The 24303-nt window shown below is 46.6% G+C and overlaps 1 protein-coding gene and 29 non-coding genes across 32 annotated transcripts in view; 28 read left to right on the forward strand and 2 right to left on the reverse strand.

Annotated features, from left to right (window-relative positions):
- Positions 1-24303, reverse strand: part of bbs9 (Bardet-Biedl syndrome 9) — a 105669-nt gene that overhangs the window by 8401 nt on the left and 72965 nt on the right. The window lies entirely within an intron of this gene.
- Positions 167-239, forward strand: trnak-cuu (transfer RNA lysine (anticodon CUU)). Its single transcript has one exon. It is a non-coding gene; the product is annotated as a tRNA-Lys (tRNA).
- Positions 503-575, forward strand: trnak-cuu (transfer RNA lysine (anticodon CUU)). Its single transcript has one exon. It is a non-coding gene; the product is annotated as a tRNA-Lys (tRNA).
- On the reverse strand, positions 3849-3921 carry trnak-cuu (transfer RNA lysine (anticodon CUU)). The gene has a single exon. It is a non-coding gene; the product is annotated as a tRNA-Lys (tRNA).
- On the forward strand, positions 5586-5658 carry trnak-cuu (transfer RNA lysine (anticodon CUU)). The gene has a single exon. It is a non-coding gene; the product is annotated as a tRNA-Lys (tRNA).
- On the forward strand, positions 5950-6022 carry trnak-cuu (transfer RNA lysine (anticodon CUU)). The gene has a single exon. It is a non-coding gene; the product is annotated as a tRNA-Lys (tRNA).
- Positions 6315-6387, forward strand: trnak-cuu (transfer RNA lysine (anticodon CUU)). The gene has a single exon. It is a non-coding gene; the product is annotated as a tRNA-Lys (tRNA).
- On the forward strand, positions 6674-6746 carry trnak-cuu (transfer RNA lysine (anticodon CUU)). The gene has a single exon. It is a non-coding gene; the product is annotated as a tRNA-Lys (tRNA).
- On the forward strand, positions 7397-7469 carry trnak-cuu (transfer RNA lysine (anticodon CUU)). The gene has a single exon. It is a non-coding gene; the product is annotated as a tRNA-Lys (tRNA).
- Positions 7761-7833, forward strand: trnak-cuu (transfer RNA lysine (anticodon CUU)). Its single transcript has one exon. It is a non-coding gene; the product is annotated as a tRNA-Lys (tRNA).
- Positions 8138-8210, forward strand: trnak-cuu (transfer RNA lysine (anticodon CUU)). The gene has a single exon. It is a non-coding gene; the product is annotated as a tRNA-Lys (tRNA).
- On the forward strand, positions 8752-8824 carry trnak-cuu (transfer RNA lysine (anticodon CUU)). Its single transcript has one exon. It is a non-coding gene; the product is annotated as a tRNA-Lys (tRNA).
- On the forward strand, positions 9113-9185 carry trnak-cuu (transfer RNA lysine (anticodon CUU)). Its single transcript has one exon. It is a non-coding gene; the product is annotated as a tRNA-Lys (tRNA).
- On the forward strand, positions 9487-9559 carry trnak-cuu (transfer RNA lysine (anticodon CUU)). Its single transcript has one exon. It is a non-coding gene; the product is annotated as a tRNA-Lys (tRNA).
- trnak-cuu (transfer RNA lysine (anticodon CUU)) lies at positions 9851-9923 on the forward strand. The gene has a single exon. It is a non-coding gene; the product is annotated as a tRNA-Lys (tRNA).
- trnak-cuu (transfer RNA lysine (anticodon CUU)) lies at positions 10228-10303 on the forward strand. Its single transcript has one exon. It is a non-coding gene; the product is annotated as a tRNA-Lys (tRNA).
- trnak-cuu (transfer RNA lysine (anticodon CUU)) lies at positions 10589-10661 on the forward strand. The gene has a single exon. It is a non-coding gene; the product is annotated as a tRNA-Lys (tRNA).
- On the forward strand, positions 10963-11035 carry trnak-cuu (transfer RNA lysine (anticodon CUU)). Its single transcript has one exon. It is a non-coding gene; the product is annotated as a tRNA-Lys (tRNA).
- On the forward strand, positions 11340-11412 carry trnak-cuu (transfer RNA lysine (anticodon CUU)). Its single transcript has one exon. It is a non-coding gene; the product is annotated as a tRNA-Lys (tRNA).
- trnak-cuu (transfer RNA lysine (anticodon CUU)) lies at positions 11701-11773 on the forward strand. The gene has a single exon. It is a non-coding gene; the product is annotated as a tRNA-Lys (tRNA).
- On the forward strand, positions 12078-12150 carry trnak-cuu (transfer RNA lysine (anticodon CUU)). Its single transcript has one exon. It is a non-coding gene; the product is annotated as a tRNA-Lys (tRNA).
- On the forward strand, positions 12454-12527 carry trnak-cuu (transfer RNA lysine (anticodon CUU)). Its single transcript has one exon. It is a non-coding gene; the product is annotated as a tRNA-Lys (tRNA).
- trnak-cuu (transfer RNA lysine (anticodon CUU)) lies at positions 12814-12887 on the forward strand. The gene has a single exon. It is a non-coding gene; the product is annotated as a tRNA-Lys (tRNA).
- Positions 13180-13252, forward strand: trnak-cuu (transfer RNA lysine (anticodon CUU)). The gene has a single exon. It is a non-coding gene; the product is annotated as a tRNA-Lys (tRNA).
- On the forward strand, positions 13541-13613 carry trnak-cuu (transfer RNA lysine (anticodon CUU)). The gene has a single exon. It is a non-coding gene; the product is annotated as a tRNA-Lys (tRNA).
- On the forward strand, positions 14212-14284 carry trnak-cuu (transfer RNA lysine (anticodon CUU)). The gene has a single exon. It is a non-coding gene; the product is annotated as a tRNA-Lys (tRNA).
- Positions 14576-14648, forward strand: trnak-cuu (transfer RNA lysine (anticodon CUU)). The gene has a single exon. It is a non-coding gene; the product is annotated as a tRNA-Lys (tRNA).
- On the forward strand, positions 14937-15009 carry trnak-cuu (transfer RNA lysine (anticodon CUU)). The gene has a single exon. It is a non-coding gene; the product is annotated as a tRNA-Lys (tRNA).
- Positions 15302-15374, forward strand: trnak-cuu (transfer RNA lysine (anticodon CUU)). The gene has a single exon. It is a non-coding gene; the product is annotated as a tRNA-Lys (tRNA).
- On the forward strand, positions 16015-16087 carry trnak-cuu (transfer RNA lysine (anticodon CUU)). Its single transcript has one exon. It is a non-coding gene; the product is annotated as a tRNA-Lys (tRNA).

The following is a 24303-nucleotide window of genomic DNA, read 5'->3' on the forward strand; positions in this document are numbered from 1 at the left end:
TTCACACAATCGACTTTCCAACACAACCTCCAAAACTGGTAGACAAACAGGCTGGCTTCATCAATGATATTTCATTTTGGTTCCTTTCTCACAGAACATTGGAATGACAGCACCCGGAGTGAGGAATCGCCGTCGTTGACGAGCAATGTTAAAATATAGAAACTCAGCCCGGCTAGCTCAGTCGGTAGAGCATGAGACTCTTAATCTCAGGGTAGTGGGTTCGAGCCCCACGTTGGGCGGTTGCTGTTTTCGATAATTTGTTGGTAACCTTGACCATCAGGCAGCGACCAGGACCACCCCCACCCAGTCCGTGTTGGTGCCCAGAACACCCACACAATGAAAATAGACTGAATCAGACATTTTGACTGCACAGCCATTCACACAATCGACTTTCCAACACAACCTCCAAAACTGGTAGACAAACAGGCTGGCTTCATCAATATTTCATTTTAGTTCCTTTCTCACAGAAGCAATGTTAAAATTTAGAACTCGAGCCCAGCTAGCCCGGCTAGCTCAGTCGGTAGAGCATGAGACTCTTAATCTCAGGGTCGTGGGTTCGAGCCCCACGTTGGGCGAATGTGTTTTTTGGGTTGTGAAATGCAAAAGGCCAGTTGCCAGTAAAGTTACACATTTACCACTCTTTCTTTCTGACAGTGTAACAGTTCGATGAAGTTGCTCCCTGCAGTTCTAATATTTTCTTTGCTGACGTGTTCGTTATTGACACGCTCGTTGTTGACATGATCGTTACAAACTTGTTTTCACGGACATGTTCTTGACTGACACGGTCCGATTGGGCCGAGACGGCGAGGAAGACAGACACAAACACAGAGGGCGCAGAGGGGGGTCCGAGACAGAGAGGTCCCCAGGTACGGGAGGTGGTCATGGGAGAGCAACTGTCCTTAAATATGACCACAGCAACACCCTCACATGAATGTGTGTGTATGTGTACGCGAGCGAGCTACTGCTGAAAGCGTTCTTTATCATGTCTCGCAGTGCTTTCACGAGAAGGATCTCTCGCTGGCTGTAGAAAGGTAAGCGGCGTCATTTTGCTCACGCGGAAAATGGAAAACGCATGTGTGAAGCTGCTAATGATCATCAAGAAAGTCTGCCGCGATGATTCAAGGCCTACTGACTTTGCTTCAGTGACATGAGGACAGAACTTGCCACTTGAAAATAAGGCCCTTGAGTTCTTAGAAAGGCGCCCACAAATAAAATGTTTTTATTATTATTATTATTCACCAACGGAGCAAACGAAAGGTTGTTTATAGTCTTCAAATGCGAGAGTCATTTGTTGTCATTTCATTTTCATTAATGAAATGACAAAAGTCAACCCCCGCTAATTACAGATTATTGCCCGGGCTGCTACAATGTCACACATTTTTAAGTTATAGTTTTTGTGTGTGTGTGAGTTTTTACAGTATAAAGGTGTGACATGGTCATCCGGTGCGGTCCTGACCAAGGCTAGAACTTCGGCGACCACTGTCTCTCCAGTTGGGAGTCAAGCGCATGATGTAACAACATGAAAGCCCTTGACCCTGTCAAGTCAAAATATATCTTCTGAAATTCAAGAGTGTTAACAAGCGTGCCACATTTGCTTCAAAATTGTGAAAAATCAAGCTATCCTCTCCGCAACCAGAAGCAACGGGCATGTCCAAGAATGCGCTGAAACTACGCTCAATTGTCAACGTCAATCAAATACCCCGAGTAAGATCCGGAAAAATGGATGCAACTTTGTCGAGCATCTTTCTGATGCCAATACATAAGCACACGTTTGAGCCGCGGGAATATTTGCCTCGAGCCTGCTGTGGCTGAAATACTGTACAGAGTCATCATGGGGCTTTTCCGTGCTGTAAGGATGAGGCGGTCTAAGAAGACTAGGTTTACACGGTGGCTGTCAAATCAGATTTTCCCTCCTTTCTGCCTCGTTAGTTTGCCTGCATGACATTTGGCACCGACAGCAAAGTGCTGTAAAGCAGCTGCGACTATCCGAAGCCAAGAAGAATTTTCGGCGTGTCGGCAAAGCTAGCAAGAGGGTAGCTAATTGCTAGTTGCAAGTGACTCAGATAAAAGATGATGCGGATGAAGGGGCGACAGTTCTTATCTTGAGGGGGTCTCGGTTTTAGCCCCACCCCAAAAAGATGGAAAATTGTGAAAAGCTATAGCTCCACAATTGAGTGTTACTCATCTCAACGTTATTTATTTTTGTCTCTCTGTAACGCCGAATTTCATTTTATCGCTGGTGGGTCTGTCAACGTAACCCCGGCGATAAACGAGTGGTTTCACTGTGATCCCTTGAAACCTTCCATCGACTCGACTTTTGCTCGCAAGCGTGTGCCTGGTAAAGTGCGCACATCGGCACGGCGGAGGATGGTGAGACGGTAAGAGGAAGTGAGTACATTCCAAGCTAATCCTGATAGGACGCGGTGGGCCGGGATACAAGAACACGTCGGCCGGGGCACGAAACGCATTGGCAGCGTTGACACTTTGGCAGCGACGCTTATTTATGAGGGGCTGCTCTAAGCTTGTTTACGCAGCGCTCGTGTGAAAGGACGCAAGCGCTTCGCGTGCACACGCGTGGCCCCAAGAATACGCGGCGTATTCTTTCAAAGAAACATCCTCCAAAGTGTGTGTGTGTGTGTGTTTGCTCAGTGGGAACAAAGACAGCAGTGTGTCCCGCAGAGAGCGAGAGTGGGCGAGACACATCCAGAGTATATTACTTATTTATCTAACTTAGAACTGTTTTATCCCACGTGCCATAAATCTAACAGACTCTTTGCCCCGAACACACGGACGTGCGTGTGCGCACACATCTGTAACATGTTAGCTATTGTGTTTCAAACACTGGCTTGCGTTTTTTTCCTGCGGCTCGCGATAAATCATGAAAAATCGCGTATAAGTCTTGCCGTACCGATCAGATAACATGACGTATTGTGAAAAATAGATCATTTTTCTTTTGTATGTGTGCCGCCGTCACCGTAATTTCCAGCAACAATGTCATAAATGACAAAATATAGCGTTAGGTGCGGTAATCTCTCGTTTAGCGCGGGGGTTACGTTCCCAAAAGAACCGGTGATCAGTGAAATCTGTGAAGTAGCCTTCTTTTCTTTCTTTTTTTTTTTAACAATTATTATGCATAGAATACCGTATTGAATGAAACAAAAGACTAAACCTTTTTTTTCAGGCCCAAGCATTAAAAAAAAAAAAGTATAAACGTTTTCTTACAAACAGCTAACAGTTTTCAGAAATACTGTGCAGAATGTTTCATCGACATTGTGTGACAACGATGAGGCGCGGAGACTGTTGACCGTCTCTTAACCAATCAGAATGCAGAACATAATTCACTGGAGAAAAATAAATAAATAAAATTCGGTACCAAAAAATTCGTGAACCAGCGAAGCCGTGAAAGACGAAACGTGTAACAGCGAAGGATTACTGCAAGTCCGAATTTATAGTTGCACCCCTTCAATGTAACAGGGGTGTCAAACTCGTTTTTGTCGCAGGGCACTTTGGAGTTATGTTTTTCGCTCAGAGGGCCGTTATGACCGTGAAACCAAATAAATGTTATTCGCCTCATTGTATTATTACTTGTACACAACAAATTGATGGATGACTCGTTTTGAAATCAATCAAGTCAATGATTGGATTGGATTGGCTTTTATTGTCATTACACATTCGTGCAACGAAAATTTCACTTAACAAGCACACTCTGCACAAGAAACATGAAAAACAACGACGAACATGGGATACAATGCAAATTGGGTGTTCTGGGCACCAACACTAAGTGGTGAGGGTGGTCCTGGTCGCTGCCTGATGGTCGAGGTTACCAACAAAGTATCGTAAAGAGTAACCGCCCAACGTGGGGCTCGAACCCACGACCCTGAGATTAAGAGTCTCATGCTCTACCGACTGAGCTAGTCGGGCTGACTTTCTAATTTATAACATTGCTCGTCAATGACGAGCTCGGGGGGGGGGGGGGGGGGGTGTGCTGACATCCAATGTGAGACAGGAACCAAAACCAAATGTCATTAATGAAGCCAGCTCGTTTCGCTACCAGTTTTGGAAAGTCGATTGTGTGAATGGCAATGATAATAATTTATTCAATTATTATTCAAGTGATCTTAAATTATGGCCAGATCTCAACGTTATTTATCACGCATGATAATTTGACATTTCGGTCGAGATTTTGGCAAAGATCATCATGCAAGTTGACACACATGATTTCCTTTCGCAACAGATGATGCGGCGGGGCTGGATCTGGGCCTTGGGTCTTGAGTTTGACACCTGTGGTGGATGACCATGTTCTGCCACAACAAGCCGGGGCGGCACTCAGCTCCAACGGAAGAGTTACAGTGCGATTAACAGAAAGACGGTGAATACATGCCGGGGAATATTGTTGTATATTCTGTTTGTATGTGTCACTGAGTAATTTGGTGATATCAAATGTCAATGGTTGGGTTGAACATTTTGATGTTTTCACACCCAAAGGTGAATTCATTTGAAGTGTCAGTTTTAAAGTCAATTTTAATTGGGAGTGGCAAAGATTGTAAACAGCTTGAAGCAAGCACTCTGCATCTTATTTGGAGATTCGGGAGTGGGTGTGAGAACAGGCAGAAAGGAATATTTAAAACATTTTTTTTAAATGTGCCTTCACGATCCTGTAATTTCTCCTCTTGGAGTGAGTCTGGAACGTATCCCGTGCGATAAACAGGGGTTCATTGAAGATCAACGAACTGTAAAATTGTTGCCTAATCACCTGTCTTTTAAAAAACATATCGCTGAGCACATGGTCAGGATCCAAGTTCGATTTCCACAGAAATGAGGCACATCTCAATGTGCGTATCGCTGAGTTTGCCAGTGTCCACTTTGAGGTGATTGCTGAGGCAAAAAACAGCTGCTCAAACACACTCGCAGGAGGTGGATTTGTGCTTCATTTCTCTCCAGATTCTTTCGGTCTTTCATTCCCATGGCACTGTTGACATGCTTGAGCGAAGACGAGTCACGAGTGCACGCATGTTTTCTCACTTTTTTCAGACGGATTACTTCCTGTTCTGCTCGATGTTACACTTCCTTCCTGCAAGGGGGCCAGAACCTTTTCTCTGTTTGCTTTTGAGCTTTTGGAAACCGCCCTGCACCAAGTTCATAACAGAGAATGCGCGACACACTTATTAACAGCGTTTATGATGGGAATGACAATGAAAATCATCAAGAAAAAAAAGATCTTATGTGTTCAGTCAATCCCAGGTTATCACAGGATACGTTCCAGACCCACCCAGGATAAGTGAAAATACATAAATCGAGAGAACATATACAGTAACACAGAAAAACTGAAGAGTTAAACTTTTTAAAACACATCACAACCGACAAACCCGAGTCCAATTAAAGTTGGGACACTAAAGACAAAAAACAATGTTTTAGAAAACATGTTTATGAGTTCCACACCGCTATGACCGCCAAAACTGGTAGAGAAACAGGGTGGCTTCATCGACGATGTTTCATTTTGGCTCTTTTCTCACAGAATACTGGATGTCAGCACCCGTAGTGAGGAATCGCATCGTTGACAAGCAATGTTAAAATTGAGACACTCAGCCCGGCTAGCTCAGTCGGTAGAGCATTAGACTCTTAATCTCAGGGTCGTGGGTTCGAGCCCCACGTTGGGCGGTTACTCTGATCGATACTTTGTTGGTAACCTCGACCATCAGGCAGCGATCAGGACCACCCCCACCAGTTCGTGGTGGTACCCAGAACACCCACACACTCAAGAATAGACTGAATCAGATGCTTTGACTTCACAGCCATTCACACAATCGACTTTCCAAAACAACATCCAAAACGGGCAGGCTTCATCAACAATTTTTGGTTTTGGTTCCTTTTCTCACAGGACATTGGAATGACAGCACCCGGAGTGAGGAATCGCATCGTTGACGAGCAATGTTAAAATTTAGAAAATCAGCCCGGCTAGCTCAGTCAGTAGAGCATGAGACTCTTAATCTCAGGGTCGTGGGTTCGAGCCCCACGTTGGGCGGTTACTCTGATCGATACTTTGTTGGATAACTTCGACCATCACGCAGCGACCAGGACCACCCCCACCAGTCTGTGGTGGTACCCAGAACACCCACACACTCAAAAATAGACTGAATGAGATGCTTTGACTTCACAGCCATTCACTCAATCGACTTTCCAAAACTGGCAGCTAAACGGGCTGGCTTCATCAATGATATTTGGTTTTGGTTCCTTTTCTCACAGGACATTGGAATCACAGCACCCGGAGTGAGGAATCGCATCGTTGACGAGCAATGTTAAAATTGAGAAACTCAGCCCGGCTAGCTCAGTCGGTAGAGCATGAGACTCTTAATCTCAGGGTCGTGGGTTCAAGCCCCACGTTGGGCGGTTACTCTTTTCGATACTTTGTTGGTAACCTCGACCATCAGGCAGCGATCAGGACCACCCCCACCAGTTCGTGGTGGTACCCAGAACACCCACACACTCAAGAAGAGACTGAATCAGATGCTTTGACTTCACAGCCATTCACATATAAAAACTCCAAAACTGGTAGAGAAACAGGCTGGCTTCATCAATGATATTTCGTTTTGGGTTATTTCTCACAGAACATTTGAAGTCATCCGGCGTAAGGAATCGCTGTCATTGACGAGCAATGTTAAAATTTAGAGAGTCAGCCCGGCTAGCTCAGTCGGTAGAGCATGAGACTCTTAATCTCAGGGTCGTGGGTTCGAGCCCCACGTTGGGCGGTTACTGTTTTCGATACTTTGTTGGTAACCTTGACATTCAGGCAGCGACCAGGACCACCCCCACCAGTCCGTGTTGGTGCCCAGAACACCCACACACTGAAAAATAGACTGAATCAGATGCTTTGACTTCACAGCCATTCACACAATCGACTTTCCAAAACAACCTCCAAAACTGGCAGCAAAACGGGCTGGCTTCATCAACGATTTTTCCTTTTGGTTCCTTTTCTCACAGGACATTGGAATGACAGCACCCGGAGTGAGGAATCGCATCGTTGACGAGCAATGTTAAAATTTAGAAACTCAGCCCGGCTAGCTCAGTCGACCCTTAATCTCAGGGTCGTGGGTTCAAGCCCCACGTTGGGCGGTTACTCTTTTCGATACTTTGTTGGTAACCTTGACCATCAGGCAGCGATCAGGACCACCCCCACCAGTTCGTGGTGGTACCCAGAACACCCACACACTCAAGAATAAACTGAATCAGATGCTTTGACTTCACAGCCATTCACATAAAAAACCTCCAAAACTGGTAGAGAAACAGGCTGGCTTCATCAACGATATTTAGTTTTGGGTTATTTCTCACAGAACATTTGATGTCATCCGGCGTAAGGAATCGCTGTCATTGACGAGCAATGTTAAAATTTAGAGAGTCAGCCCGGCTAGCTCAGTCGGTAGAGCATGAGACTCTTAATCTCAGGGTCGTGGGTTCGAGCCCCACGTTGGGCCGTTACTGTTTTCGATACTTTGTTGGTAACCTTGACCATCAGGCAGCGACCAGGACCACCCCCACCAGTCCGTGTTGGTGCCCAGAACACCCACACACTCAAAAATAGACTGAATCAGATGCTTTGACTTCACAGCCATTCACACAATCGACTTTCCAAAACTGGCAGCGAAATGGGCTGGCTTCATCAACGATTTTTCCTTTTGGTTCCTTTTCTCACAGGACATTGGAATGACAGCACCCGGAGTGAGGAATCGCATCGTTGACGAGCAATGTTAAAATTTAGAAACTCAGCCCGGCTAGCTCAGTCGGTAGAGCATGAGACTCTTAATCTCAGGGTTGTGGGTTCGAGCCCCACGTTGGGCGGTTACTGTTTTCGATACTTCGTTGGTAACCTTGACCATCAGGCAGCGACCAGGACCACTCCCACCAGTCCGTGTTGGTGCCCAGAAATCCTAACACACTGAAAAGTAGACTGAATCAGATGCTTTGACTTCAAAGCCATTCACACAATTGACTTTCCAAAACAACCTCCAAAACTGGCAGCGAAACGGGCTGGCTTCATCAACGATTTTTCCTTTTGGTTCCTTTTCTCACAGGACATTGGAATGACAGCACCTGGAGTGAGGAATCGCATCGTTGACGAGCAATGTTAAAATTGAGAAACTCCGCCCGGCTAGCTCAGTCGGTAAAGCATGAGACTCTTAATCTCAGGGTCGTGGGTTTGAGCCCCACGTTGGGCGGTTACTGTTTTCGATTATTTGTTGGTAACCTTGACCATCAGGCAGCGACCAGGACCACCCCCACCAGTCCGTGTTGGTGCCCAGAACACCCACACACTGAAAAATAGACTGAATCAGATGCTTTGACTTCACAGCCATTCACACAATCGACTTTCCAAAACAACCTCCAAAACTGGCAGCAAAACGGGCGGGCTTCATCAACGATTTTTCCTTTTGGTTCCTTTTCTCACAGGACATTGGAATGACAGCACCCGGAGTTTTCGATTATTTGTTGGTAACGTTGACCATCAGGCAGCGACCAGGACCACCCCCACCAGTCCGTGTTGGTGCCCAGAACACCCACACACTCAAAAATAGACTTAATCAGATCCTTTGACTTCACAGCCATTCACACAATCGACTTTCCAAAACTGGCAGCGAAACGGGCTGGCTTCATCAACGATTTTTGGTTTTGGTTCCTTTTCTCACAGGACATTGGAATGACAGCACCCGGAGTGAGGAATCGCATCTTTGACGAGCAATGTTAAAATTTAGAAACTCAGCCCGGCTAGCTCAGTCGGTAGAGCATGAGACTCTTAATCTCAGGGTCGTGGGTTTGAGCCCCACATTGGCCGGCTGCTCTTTTCGATGCTTTGTTGGTAAACTCGACCATTGGGCAGCGACCAGGACCACCTCCACCAATCCGTGGTGTTGCCCAGAACACACACACACTCAAGAATAGACTGAATCAGATGCTTTGACTTCACAGCCATTCACATAAAAAACCTCCAAAACTGGTAGAGAAACAGGCTGGCTTCATCAACGATATTTCGTTTTGAGTTATTTCTCACAGAACATTTGATGTCAGCACCCGCAGTGAGGAATCGCATCGTTGACGAGCAATGTTAAAATAGAGAAACTCAGCCCGGCTAGCTCAGTCGGTAGAGCATGAGACTCTTAATCTCAGGGTCGTGGGTTCAAGCCCCACGTTGGGCGGTTACTCTTATCGATACTTTGTTGGATAACTTCGACCATCACGCAGCGACCAGGACCACCCCCACCAGTCTGTGGTGGTACCCAGAACACCCACACACTCAAAAATAGACTGAATGAGATGCTTTGACTTCACAGCCATTCACACAATCGACTTTCCAAAACCTCCAAAACTGGCAGCGAAACGGGCTGGCTTCATCAACGATTTTTCCTTTTGGTTCCTATTCTCACAGGACATTGGAATGACAGCACCCGCAGTGAGGAATCGCATCGTTGATGAGCAATGTTAAAATTGAGAACCTCAGCCCGGCTAGCTCAGTCGGTAGAGCATGAGACTCTTAATCTCAGGGTCGTGGGTTCGAGCCCCACGTTGGGCGGTTACTGTTTTCGATACTTCGTTGGTAACCTTGACCATCAGGCAGCGACCAGGACCACCCCCACCAGTCTGTGTTGGTACCCAGAACACCCACACACTCAAAAAAAGACTGAATGAGATGCTTTGACTTCACAGCCATTCACACAATCGACTTTCCAAAACTGGCAGCGAAACGGGCCGGCTTCATCAATGATATTTGGTTTTGGTTCCTTTTCTCACAGGACATTGGAATCACAGCACCCGGAGTGAGGAATCGCATCCTTGACGAGCAATGTTAAAATTGAGAAACTCAGCCCGGCTAGCTCAGTCGGTAGAGCATGAGACTCTTAATCTCAGGGTCGTGGGTTCGAGCCCCACGTTGGGCGGTTACTGTTTTCGATACTTCGTTGGTAACCTTGACCATCAGGCAGCGACCAGGACCACCCCCACCAGTCCGTGTTGGTGCCCAGAAATCCTAACACACTGAAAAATAGACTGAATCAGATACTTTGACTTCACAGCCATTCACACAATCGACTTTCCAAAACAACCTCCAAAACTGGCAGCGAAACGGGCTGGCTTCATCAACGATTTTTGGTTTTGGTTCCTTTTCTCACAGGACATTGGAATGACAGCACCTGGAGTGAGGAATCGCATCGTTGACGAGCAATGTTAAAATTGAGAAACTCAGCCCGGCTAGCTCAGTCGGTAGAGCATGAGACTCTTAATCTCAGGGTCGTGGGTTTGAGCCCCACATTGGCAGGCTGCTCTTTTCGATGCTTTGTTGGTAAACTCGACCATTGGGCAGCGACCAGGACCACCTCCACCAATCCGTGGTGTTGCCCAGAACACACACACACTCAAGAATAGACTGAATCAGATGCTTTGACTTCACAGCCATTCACATAAAAAACCTCCAAAACTGGTAGAGAAACAGGCTGGCTTCATCAACGATATTTCGTTTTGGGTTATTTCTCACAGAACATTTGATGTCAGCACCCGCAGTGAGGAATCGCATCGTTGACGAGCAATGTTAAAATTGAGAACCTCAGCCCGGCTAGCTCAGTCGGTAGAGCATGAGACTCTTAATCTCAGGGTCGTGGGTTCGAGCCCCACGTTGGGCGGTTACTCTTATCGATACTTTGTTGGATAACTTCGACCATCACGCAGCGACCAGGACCACCCCCACCAGTCTGTGGTGGTACCCAGAACACCCACACACTCAAAAAAAGACTGAATGAGATGCTTTGACTTCACAGCCATTCACACAATCGACTTTCCAAAACCTCCAAAACTGGCAGCGAAACGGGCTGCCTTCATCAACGAATTTTCCTTTTGGTTCCTTTTCTCACAGGACATTGGAATGACAGCACCCGGAGTGAGGAATCGCATCGTTGACGAGCAATGTTAAAATTTAGAAACTCAGCCCGGCTAGCTCAGTCGGTAGAGCATGAGACTCTTAATCTCAGGGTCGTGGGTTCGAGCCCCACGTTGGGCGGTTACTGTTTTCGATACTTCGTTGGTAACCTTGACCATCAGGCAGCGACCAGGACCACCCCCACCAGTCCGTGTTGGTGCCCAGAAATCCTAACACACTGAAAAATAGACTGAATCAGATGCTTTGACTTCACAGCCATTCACACAATCGACTTTCCAAAACAACCTCCAAAACTGGCAGCGAAACGGGCTGGCTTCATCAACGATTTTTGGTTTTGGTTCCTTTTCTCACAGGACATTGGAATGACAGCACCTGGAGTGAGGAATCGCATCGTTGACGAGCAATGTTAAAATTGAGAAACTCAGCCCGGCTAGCTCAGTCGGTAGAGCATGAGACTCTTAATCTCAGGGTCGTGGGTTTGAGCCCCACATTGGCCGGCTGCTCTTTTCGATGCTTTGTTGGTAAACTCGACCATTGGGCAGCGACCAGGACCACCTCCACCAATCCGTGGTGTTGCCCAGAACACAAACACACTCAAGAATAGACTGAATCAGATGCTTTGACTTCACAGCCATTCACATAAAAAACCTCCAAAACTGGTAGAGAAACAGGCTGGCTTCATCAACGATATTTCGTTTTGGGTTATTTCTCACAGAACATTTGATGTCAGCACCCGCAGTGAGGAATCGCATCGTTGACGAGCAATGTTAAAATTGAGAAACTCAGCCCGGCTAGCTCAGTCGGTAGAGCATGAGACTCTTAATCTCAGGGTCGTGGGTTCGAGCCCCACGTTGGGCGGTTACTCTTATCGATACTTTGTTGGATAACTTCGACCATCACGCAGCGACCAGGACCACCCCCACCAGTCTGTGGTGGTACCCAGAAAACCCACACACTCAAAAATAGACTGAATGAGATGCTTTGACTTCACAGCCATTCACACAATCGACTTTCCAAAACAACCTCCAAAACTGGCAGCGAAACGGGCTGGCTTCATCAACGATTTTTCCTTTTGGTTCCTTTTCTCACAGGACATTGGAATGACAGCACCCGGAGTGAGGAATCGCATCGTTGACGAGCAATGTTAAAATTTAAAAACTCAGCCCGGCTAGCTCAGTCGGTAGAGCATGAGACTCTTAATCTCAGGGTCGTGGGTTCGAGCCCCACGTTGGGCGGTTACTGTTTTCGATACTTTGTTGGTAACCTTGACCATCAGGCAGCGACCAGGACCACCCCCACCAGTCCGTGTTGGTGCCCAGAAATCCTAACACACTGAAAAATAGACTGAATCAAATGCTTTGACTTCACAGCCATTCACACAATCGACTTTCCAAAACAACCTCCAAAACTGGCAGCGAAACGGGCTGGCTTCATCAACGATTTTTGGTTTTGGTTCCTTTTCTCACAGGACATTGGAATGACAGCACCTGGAGTGAGGAATCGCATCGTTGACGAGCAATGTTAAAATTGAGAAACTCACTCCGGCTAGCTCAGTCGGTAGAGCATGAGACTCTTAATCTCAGGGTCGTCGGTTCGAGCCCCACGTTGGGTGGTTACTCTTTTCGATACTTTGTTGGTAAGCTCGACCATCAGGCAGCGATCAGGACCACCCCCACCAGTTCGTGGTGGTACCCAGAACACCCACACACTCAAGAATAGACTGAATCAGATGCTTTGACTTCACAGCCACTCACATAAAAAACCTCCAAAACTGGTAGAGAAACAGGCTGGCTTCATCAACGATATTTCGTTTTGGGTCATTTCTCAGAGAACATTTGACGTCATCCGGCGTGAGGAATCGCTGTCATTGACGAGCAATGTTAAAATTTAGAGAGTCAGCCCGGCTAGCTGAGTCGGTAGAGCATGAGACTCTTAATCTCAGGGTCGTGGGTTCGAGCCCCACGTTGGGGCGGTTACTGTTTTCGATTATTTGTTGGTAACGTTGACCATCAGGCAGCGACCAGGACCACCCCCACCAGTCCGTGTTGGTGCCCAGAAATCCTAACACACTGAAAAATAGACTGAATCAGATGCTTTGACTTCACAGCCATTCACACAATCGACTTTCCAAAACTGGCAGCGAAACGGGCTGGCTTCATCAACGATTTTTGGTTTTGGTTCCTTTTCTCACAGGACATTGGAATGACAGCACCTGGAGTGAGGAATCGCATCGTTGACGAGCAATGTTAAAATTGAGAAACTCAGCCCGGCTAGCTCAGTCGGTAGAGCATGAGACTCTTAATCTCAGGGTCGTGGGTTTGAGCCCCACATTGGCCGGCTGCTCTTTTCGATGCTTTGTTGGTAAACTCGACCATTGGGCAGCGACCAGGACCACCTCCACCAATCCGTGGTGTTGCCCAGAACACATACACACTCAAGAATAGACTGAATCAGATGCTTTGACTTCACAGCCATTCACATAAAAAACCTCCAAAACTGGTAGAGAAACAGGCTGGCTTCATCAACGATATTTCGTTTTGGGTTATTTCTCACAGAACATTTGATGTCAGCACCCGCAGTGAGGAATCGCATCGTTGACGAGCAATGTTAAAATTGAGAACCTCAGCCCGGCTAGCTCAGTCGGTAGAGCATGAGACTCTTAATCTCAGGGTCGTGGGTTCGAGCCCCACGTTGGGCGGTTACTCTTATCGATACTTTGTTGGATAACTTCGACCATCACGCAGCGACCAGGACCACCCCCACCAGTCTGTGGTGGTACCCAGAACACCCACACACTCAAAAATAGACTGAATGAGATGCTTTGACTTCACAGCCATTCACACGATCGACTTTCCAAAACTGGCAGCGAAACGGGCTGGCTTCATCAACGATTTTTGGTTTTGGTTCCTTTTCTCACAGGACATTGGAATGACAGCACCCGGAGTGAGGAATCGCACTCGGAAGAGCATGAGACTCTTAATCTCAGGGTCGTGGGTTTGAGCCCCACATTGGCCGGCTGCTCTTTTCGATGCTTTGTTGGTAAACTCGACCATTGGGCAGCGACCAGGACCACCTCCACCAATCCGTGGTGTTGCCCAGAACACACACACACTCAAGAATAGACTGAATCAGATGCTTTGACTTCACAGCCATTCACATAAAAAACCTCCAAAACTGGAGCCTGGCTTCATCAACGATTTTTGGTTTTGGTTCCTTTTCTCACAGGACATTGGAATGACAGCACCTGGAGTGAGGAATCGCATCGTTGACGAGCAATGTTAAAATTGAGAAACTCAGCCCGGCTAGCTCAGTCGGTAGAGCATGAGACTCTTAATCTCAGGGTCGTGGGTTCGAGCCCCACGTTGGGCGGTTACAGTTTTCGATTATTTGTTGGTAACGTTGACCATCAGGCAGCGACCAGGACCACCCCCACCAGTCCGTGTTGGTGCCCAGAACACCCACACACTCAAAAATAGACTTAATCAGATCCTTTGACTTCACAGCCATTCACACAATCGACTTTCCAAAACTGGCAGCGAAACGGGCTGGCTTCATCAACGATTTTTGGTTTTGGTTCCTTTTCTCACAGGACATTGGAATGACAGCACCCGGAGTGAGGAATCGCATCGTTGACGAGCAATGTTAAAATTTAGAAACTCAGCCCGGCTAGCTCAGTCGGAAGAGCATGAGACTCTTAATCTCAGGGTCGTGGGTTTGAGCCCCACATTGGCCGGCTGCTCTTTTCGATGCTTTGTTGGTAAACTCGACCATTGGGCAGCGACCAGGACCACCTCCACCAATCCGTGGTGTTGCCCAGAACACACACACACTCAAGAATAGACTGAATCAGATGCTTTGACTTCACAGCCATTCACATAAAAAACCTCCAAAACTGGTAGAGAAACAGGCTGGCTTCATCAACGATATTTCGTTTTGGGTTATTTCTCACAGAACATTTGATGTCAGCACCCGCAGTGAGGAATCGCATCGTTGACGAGCAATGTTAAAATAGAGAAACTCAGCCCGGCTAGCTCAGTCGGTAGAGCATGAGACTCTTAATCTCAGGGTCGTGGGTTCAAGCCCCACGTTGGGCGGTTACTCTTATCGATACTTTGTTGGATATTTTCGACCATCACGCAGCGACCAGGACCACCCCCACCAGTCTGTGTTGGTACCCAGAACACCCACACACTCAAAAAAAGACTGAATGAGATGCTTTGACTTCACAGCCATTCACACAATCGACTTTCCAAAACTGGCAGCGAAACGGGCCGGCTTCATCAATGATATTTGGTTTTGGTTCCTTTTCTCACAGGACATTGGAATCACAGCACCCGGAGTGAGGAATCGCATCGTTGACGAGCAATGTTAAAATTGAGAATCTCAGCCCGGCTAGCTCAGTTGGTAGCGCATGAGACTCTTAATCTCAGGGTTGTGGGTTCGAGCCCCACGTTGGGCGGTTACTCTTATCGATACTTTGTTGGATAACTTTGACCATCACGCAGCGACCAGGACCACCCCCACCAGTCTGTGTTGGTACCCAGAACACCCACACACTCAAAAATAGACGAATGAGATGCTTTGACTTTACAGCCATTCACACAATCGACTTTCCAAAACTGGCAGCTAAACGGGCTGGCTTCATCAATGATATTTGGTTTTGGTTCCTTTTCTCACAGGACATTGGAATCACAGCACCCGGAGTGAGGAATCGCATCGTTGACGAGCAATGTTAAAATTGAGAAACTCAGCCCGGCTAGCTCAGTCGACCCTTAATCTCAGGGTCGTGGGTTCAAGCCCCACGTTGGGCGGTTACTCTTTTCGATACTTTGTTGGTAACCTTGACCATCAGGCAGCGATCAGGACCACCCCCACCAGTTCGTGGTGATACCCAGAACACCCACACACTCAAGAATAGACCGAATCAGATGCTTTGACTTCACAGCCATTCACATAAAAAACCTCCAAAACTGGTAGAGAAACAGGCTGGCTTCATCAACGATATTTCGTTTTGGTTTCTTTCTCACAGAATATTGAATGTCAGCACCCGGAGTGAGGAATCACATTGTTGACGAGCAATGTTAAATTTTAGAAACTGCGCCTGGCTAGCTCAGTCGGTAGAGCATGAGACTCTTAACCTCAGGGTAGTGGGTTCAAGTCCCACGTTGGGCGGATACTCTTAATGATGCTTTGTTGGGTCAGCGAGACCATCAGACAACTACCTGGTGAGCCACACAGGTCTGCTCACAGGACCCTGGCATAATGCCATGGTGTTTAATATTCAAAATGCAATACAATATCAACTTAATAAATGTATAAAAATATATATACTTTGGCCATCTGATTTATCAGGTCGACCCTTAGTATGTAACACACACATGCATATGCACACAGAGGTGCACGGGTGAGGGCTTGTCTTGAACAATGACAAAAATTATCTCAGACATAATGACATCACCAACTAACGCTTGCTTATCAGCTGTCTTCTTGCCTCACCTTCCCTCACTGCCACGTTCATCTCCCGCCTTTTACAGCCCTCGGCGGACGCTCCTCCACATACCCCAAAGTGAGTGCGTGCATGTGTGTGTGTGTGTGGGGGGGGGGGCGAGAGGGCGTTATTTATTGAGGGACAGAGAGGAAAGGCTCGATGATCTCAGCTTGAGTCTGTTTCATGTACACACCGTGCTTTGGCTCGTATGAACTCATCTCCACCTGACTTGAGATCAACTTGATGAATTGGAGCGTTCGCCAAGATTGTGGAGATGTGTGTGTTAACACTCAGCAGCTGTGTAAAGGCCGGAGAAGTGGTCGTTCGGGGAGTTGTACAGATGTACCAACCCCCCCCAAAAACAAAACAAAACCTAATGAGGCAGCCTGGTGACATCTTTATGTGGTGGCCAGTCAAGATTAGCGGTTATTGGTTGCCGTGGAGATGGTGGACTGAGAGGGGTGGTGTCATGGGTAGAGAAGTTACAATTAAAGTAAAATATCCATTTTAAACATTGGGTCAAAGACAGCTAAGGCTCGATTATGGGCTGTCTCTGAAAGTTATCCTAATTATCCTGATGTATGGCGGCCATAAAGAGTCGTTTGTCCTCCATGAGCCCTGAAATCATATATGTTAGACCTATTCAATATTTTTGATGGCCACTAATAAAGTGTGTGGTCAACATTTAGTTGGGCCGAGCCGCAGACCGACTCCCCGATTCTAACTTTGAATATAATGAAAGCCATTCAGGAAGTTGAGCTAGCGCTGCATTTTGGTCATCTGCTTCCATTCAAGACAAAAACACACATACCTCTAATTAGGCCGATTTTAAAAACGTCTTTCCCCCTTTCCCATCAAAATCAGCAAAGGCTTGATTCTTGGATTTCTCTGATGACAATTGTCAGCGATTATCGTCTGGTGTGAGATTTTTGAGTCATTTTTCCACGGACTAAATCATGCAGTCGCGCTAACAGAGGCGTAGTGGAACTGGACTGACGTCGTTTAGGACTTAATGATGGCTAAGTGCGTTACTCTCAGAGCGGCGTCGGCGAGCACACACACACACACACACACACACACACACACACACACACACACACACACACACACACACACACACACACACACACACACACACACACACACACACACACACACACACACACACACACACACACACACACACACACACACACACATGGCCGCTTCTGAATCCGGCCCATTGCAGTGTTTTTCACGGCTAATGTGCTTCCATAACAGCGATGCAGTGCTATCTGATTGGCCAAATGCCAGGAAGTAATCGTTGTTGCTAACCTTCGAATTTTTGCGGGGCATGTTTTTAAACGTCATATCCTTGAATCCTTGCGTTAAAATAAGGATGGTTCTTTATTCCGGCACTTGAATGTGTGGAATTAAGTTCATATGACTATTGTTAATATTACCTAGTTGTAGACATTAAATACGAGTCATGATGCGATTGTTCTTTTCGCCATTATTGTTGTGTATGTGTGTGTGTGTGTGCGAGTGTGTGTGCGCACGCGCGCCAATCCATGTTCTCATAGGCAGGTCATGTCTGGGTCAATCTCGCTGGCTCCAGCACTTCCCCGCTTTAACCCCTTCACATCCCCACACTCATCTTAACACACACATATGCACACAAACACTCACGCATACACACACTTTCACACACACAAGCACGCACACACATTTCTATTCACATGCGGACAATGAAAGCAATGTTGCATATGCGTGTTGCGATGAGTACAAGTAGGGTATTTGAGCTCTAAAACGAGAATCCATGGCTCCCAAAATAAATTGACCGGGATTGAGAGCGGGGCACAACCGTCACAGAGAAACTTTTGTGCCATTTTCACTTGAAGTATTGAACATGAAAGTGTCCTACAGTTGGCAGAAAAAAATCTGTATTTCTTTCTCTCTGAATTTCACACAGAATGTGACTGTATGATCAGCATATTAATTTAGGTCGATAATTCATTATACCATCCATCAATTTTCCGATCCGCTTATCCTCACAAGGGTCGCGGGGGGGGGGGGGGGGTGCTGGAGCCTATCCTAGCCGTCTTCGGGCAGTTGGCGGGGGGACACCAATCAGCCAATCGCAGGGCACACAGAGACGAATAATCCACGCTCACCCTCACACCTCGGGACAATTTCTAGTGTTCAATCAGCCTGCCATGCATGTTTTTGGAATGTGGGAGGAAACCGGAGTACCCGGAGAAATCCCACGCAGGCCCGGGGAGAACATGCAAACTCCACACAGGGAGGCCGGAGCTGGAATTTAACCCGGTATCTCTGCACTGTGAGGTCGACGTTCTTACCACTGGCCCACCGGATCGGCGAACAAAGATACAAAGGACCCACGAGGTTTTTCCATATAATAAAGCCTTTCAAAAAAAAAAAAGCTGTGTGAAAGAAAGCCTGTTTTTTCACAAACCAAAATGACTTTGTTTTCATTCATTTTCACAACACCCCCTTCAAAGCTCATTGACGCGCAAGCAGCAGTAGACGTCAGGTTGCGCGGTTCCAAAATCAAACGCACACTTCCACTCTCATAAGCGATCACAACAAAGAGAGAGAGTGTGGCGCACACACCAGCACATCCCTGCAGACATTCCAGCGGTTTGCGGTGTGATTGATGGAGTCGGCAGAACTGGTCCCACTGGGATGTTCCCACTTAATTGCTGTCTGTCCACACACACACGCACACATGCACACACACACACACACACACACACACACACACACACACACACACACACACACACACACACACACACACACACACACGCACACGTAACAAGCATAGTTGGGCTTTCATGTGAACATCGCATTGTGACTTTCTGCTTTTTCAAAATTATCAAAGAATGTGTGCGCCTGTGTGGATCAGTGGTGGGAAGTAGCCAGGTCCAAAAACTTTGAAATGGATTCGCAGAAGCAAGATCTGATCGTTTGGATCGGATTCGGATGATATTTTTGCATTTTATGCACTTTTCTTTTTTGATCAGCCGTTATGTCAATTGAGCGACCGTTCAATTACGTTATTGATAGGCTCCGTTACAGCTGCAGTGCTTAGCAAATATATATTGACTGGTGGAGGGCCTAGCCAAATTAATTGTCGCCGCTACTATAAGATTTTGCTGCAACCTGTCATTATGTCACTGTTGTATTAACTTGGGAATGCTGCACGGAAAGACACTCTGTTACTTCGAGGGGTAATCATTCTCAATCTCCCTTTCTACTCCAGCAGGTGTAAAAGCCATCTCGTCGCATCACATTCTTATGTGATGTTAGCTGATGTCCTTATGTGTGCGTACTCGCTTAGAAATACCCAGTGTTGGGCAAAGCCTCCGTAGTGTCTTCAGGATCTCCTGAGTTTTGCATCATGCAGACGTTTACGGGATGCTAAGTGACCGCGAGTAAGTCAAGCCCCCCCCCCCCAATATATTAGCGTGCATAACTCTGTGAACCAAATTGTCGAAAATTATACAGTGCACTGAGACAACTTCTGTTAAGGTTGGGCTTTATATACAAATAAACCTCATTTGATAATTTTTATTTTGCTTCTCAGTGCAAGCATGATGTAAGTTAAACAAAAGAGGAAGAAACCTATTGTGTCTGTGAGGACGTTTTTTTTTCATTGTGCATTTCAATTTTGTTCCCCAAATATTTGGAATCATTTTTTAATTTTGTTGGTTTTATTGACGAATTTTCACAGGCTGCCTCAGTCTCTATTTCCTGCAAATAGCGGGGTTCACTGTGTATCAAAACTTTTGGACAGAATCAGTAGTTCTATTTTTACACACGTATCTGTGCTTCTATCTAAATAGAGAGAGTAAGTATTTTAACCACATCGAGTGTGTATCACCACTGGATGTCTGTGTTTGTGCGTGCATGTGTTTTAAGTAGCGCCAGCATTATGGGGCTGTAAGAACACACTAAATGCAGGAATGTGAAGTCAGTGGAGCGATTTGACAAAAAAACCACAAACGCGGCGTAATTATAGTTCGCATATCTAGACTCAGTGATTTGAACAGAATCCGTCTGCACCACTTCCACTGTAGTGTGAAAGCGACACGGCAATACGAAGTCTGCAACGAGTCATCACGAAACGTGGCCAAGGCCGCATTCCAAACAAACATTTTGGCTTTGGGGATGCACATTTATAAATAAACGTGGTCACTGTTTGTAGCGTGTACTTAAGATATTGATTACTAGGATGGGCAACTGAGACAAAAATGCTGATGTTACTCTCAATAAGTCAAAGTGGGGTCCCCCAAGGATGCGTCCTCTCTCTGCCGCTTTTCTCCCTCGACACCGCCGACTGCACCTCAAGGCAGCTGTCAAACTCCTGACGTTTGCAGACGACGCCACATTCATCGGCCTCATCAAAGCCAGTGACGAGTATGCATACCGACAGGAAGTGGAACAGCTGGCGCTCTGTTGCGGCCAACAAAACCCTCCAGGTTCAAGACTGTAGAGATGATTGTGGACCTCAGGAAGCATCCTTGAGCCACAGCTGCCCCTCACATTGTCCAACTGCTCTGTGTCAATGGACGAGACTTGGGAATTATAGGCTCTCAGGACCTGGGAGAGCAACATCAACTCCATCCTAAAAAAAGGCCCCAGGAGATAATGTACTTCCTGAGATTCCTGATTGCCACAGGAGCCGTTGAGTCTGTTTTACACATCAGTCTTTGAATCAGTCCTGTGTTCTTCCATCACAGTCTGGTTTGGTACCACCACAAAAAAGGATAAAATCCAACTACAACGGACAATTAGGACTGCTGTAGAACATCAGTGGTAAACCCGCAACCCCCTCCCCCGCTCACTCTTTAGGATTTGCACGCTGCAAAAACCAAGACAAGAGCAGGGAAAATTCTCCTGCACCACCCACATCCTGGTCACCACCTCTTCCAGCTCCTACCCTCAGGTAGGCGCGATCGAACTACGCACACTAGCGGCACTGTACAAATATTTCACATTCTCACATTCTCTTCAAGACCATTTTGAAGAAACTGAAAGACTCGCTTTCATAGTCCGACAAATAAGAGTTACAACTGTGCTTGCTTCATGCTGCAAAACGGATACATAACATAAATATGTATATTTCAGCACCAGTAAGTAAAAAAAAAACCAAAAAACAACAACAACAACAAATAAACATCTAAGTTAAGTCCACCAGCTTAATATAATGTGAGACACCAAATACATTCGAATGAAAGTTATGTTATTATAATAAATGTTACGGTATTAAAAATATTGATACTATTGCCACCGTAGCACACGTAGAGCAGCAACATATAAACAGAGCATACAACAATGCTCACTGGCATTGGCTCACTGGTTTAGTTGAGGACCTTCTCCGACTCTTTTTTCCCTTCATTTAGCATGTTGTGGGACAATGTAAACAACTCAAAATTCGGACTCGAGTGTGTACCACAAAAAAATAAATGACGCTTAAAATTACGGGGGTTCACAATACACATGTGATTGGCACACAAAGTGTGGGATACATGAACATACTGTCCTTGACAAAGACGCGCTTCGGGACGGCAGCCATGATGATTCACCCCAGTCGTAAATCTCAGCAGATATATGCTACGGCGGCATGTTTTTACAGCACTTTCACCACACTTTTGTCCACTAAATGGCCGTCAGCACACAGGCATACACACACACACACACACACACACACACACACACACACACACACACACACACAAGTGTACAAACATGCACGTGCAGCAGACCTGGTGCTTCTCTAAAAACAGACGGACACTTTCAGACTTCCTTCCAGGCAATAAACATGCCACCATAGGTGTGTTAGAGGGCACTTTTACAAAAAATAGCTTGGAAATACATAAGCTTGTGATTGACTTTTCTAAATCCAAGGCCATTGTTGTAGACAACACAAGGGTGTGTGCGCGTGTGTTTTCAGATGAGTTGAAGCGCAAACACATTAGCCTGACACGAACTGTGTGCAAAGCATCATTTGGCAGCTGCCTCCGCGCCAACTTCCTGTGGGCGTGGTCTGCCGTTTTGTCTGCATTAAACCCTCATCCTGCACTAAAGGGCCAGCGCAGCACATCGCGGCATGCTGCTTGTGCTTGCGTGTGTATATTTGCCCTGGCATGCGAATGTGTAAGTGAACATGTATGTGCGCATGTATATTTGTTAGCACGTGTATGTGAATGTGTATACTGTATATATATGTGTGCATGTATTTGTTGGTGTGTATGTATGTTTTTGTCTGTATGCACACTGTGAATGTGTGTGTGCGTGAAGGTGACATTAGTTTTGACAGGGGTACTAAATTCATCCATCCATCCATTTTCTGATCTGCTTACAAGGGTCGCGGGGCGTGCTGGTGCCTATCCCAGCTGTCTTTAGGCGGGGGACACCCTGAACCAGTTGCCAGCCAATCGCAGCGCACGCGTAGATGAACAACCGTCTGCGCTCACACTACAAGGGACGATTTAGAGTGTTCCGCTAACCTGCCGTGCATATTTTTGAAATGTGGGAGGAAACCGGAGTACCCGGAGAAAACCCACGCAGGCACGGGGAGAACATGCAAACTCCACACAGAAAGGCCGGAGCTGGAATCGAACCCGGTACCTCTGCACTGTCAGGCGGATGTGCTAACCAGTAAAGCATCGTGACGCCCGTATTAAATTCGGCGAGTTTTAATTTGTTTTTCGAGTAAGACTGTTAGTTTTTAGAAATGCTTTTGTTTGATTTTTTTAAAATTATCTTTTGAAAGTATTAGAACGAAAACAAAGGCTGATTTTGCTGCAGTTAGCGTTATAAGATGTAGCATCAGTTATTTTTGTTTGTTCTTTTATGTTATTTTCTTTCTGTTTCAGTGATTTCGTGAACTTGAACAACCTTGACGTGCACATGTGTGTGTGGGCGACGGGGAAAAGATTGTGTGCATTTTTGCATGCGCGCGGCGTGTGCGGTTGTGTTGTGAACGTAAGCACATGCAAACGAGGGCGCACAAGTGTGTATTTTTGCATTCTTTTGCTGACCAGCTTACAGAGTGCGACTGCCACAATGTGACCATGTTGCTTCTCTTAAACACACACACACAATTGTGTGTTTTTCAAGCATGTAATCACGCCCTGGAGATAGCGTTGCTTCCCAAAACAGGCAAACGAGCGGATCCGACAGGCTGGTAAACAAAATGCCTTTTAACTTTCCTCAAAACATATTTGTATGCACTTTAGCATCAAACGATACATTGTTCATACGCAGGGATGTTTGTCTAAGGGCTCTTCCATTGAAGGGTGGCCAGTCCAGGAGGTGCTCCGATTTTCTCGCCAAAAGTCAGCCGCTTGCGGCTCCAGCTCACCCTTGACCGAATGAGGACAAGGAGGACAGAAATTGCAAGGAACGGCTGTAGTGGTTAGCGTCCGGAATGTCCTATCAAGGCGGCAGGCAAAGTAGCAATGCTAACACAAATAGCATGAACATTATTAGTACAGATGGCTGCTTGGCTGCGGGAGGCCTTCTGGCGGGCCGCTGCTAAATATGCGGCGGTGGCGTCTGCGGTGGTCGCGTGGGTGTTTGTGAACGGAAGCGGCGATGCGCCTCAGCCGGGGTGAGCGCGTCTGTCTGGAACTGATCGACTCTCATTAGTCGCTGGAAATAATTAAAGCTGCCGTACAGCCGCAACTCGTGCCCCCGTTTACTTTGGCATCATTGTGCGTGTGTGTGTGTGTGTGTGTGTGTGAAGTTGATGTAAAGTGTGTGCATGGGGCAGGTCATTTGTGTGTGTGTGTGCGTGTGTGTGTATCGTCACTCATTTGCTGAATAAATGGGGAATGTCCTGCCGGGACTGCGAGTTCATTAAATGAGTGTTTCAAGTGTGTCTCCTCAA

This window comes from Hippocampus guttulatus, chromosome 6 (assembly GCF_054856545.1).
Source record: "Hippocampus guttulatus isolate MCC_2025c chromosome 6, RoL_Hgut_1.0, whole genome shotgun sequence".
In the NCBI taxonomy this organism is placed as follows: domain Eukaryota; kingdom Metazoa; phylum Chordata; class Actinopteri; order Syngnathiformes; family Syngnathidae; genus Hippocampus; species Hippocampus guttulatus.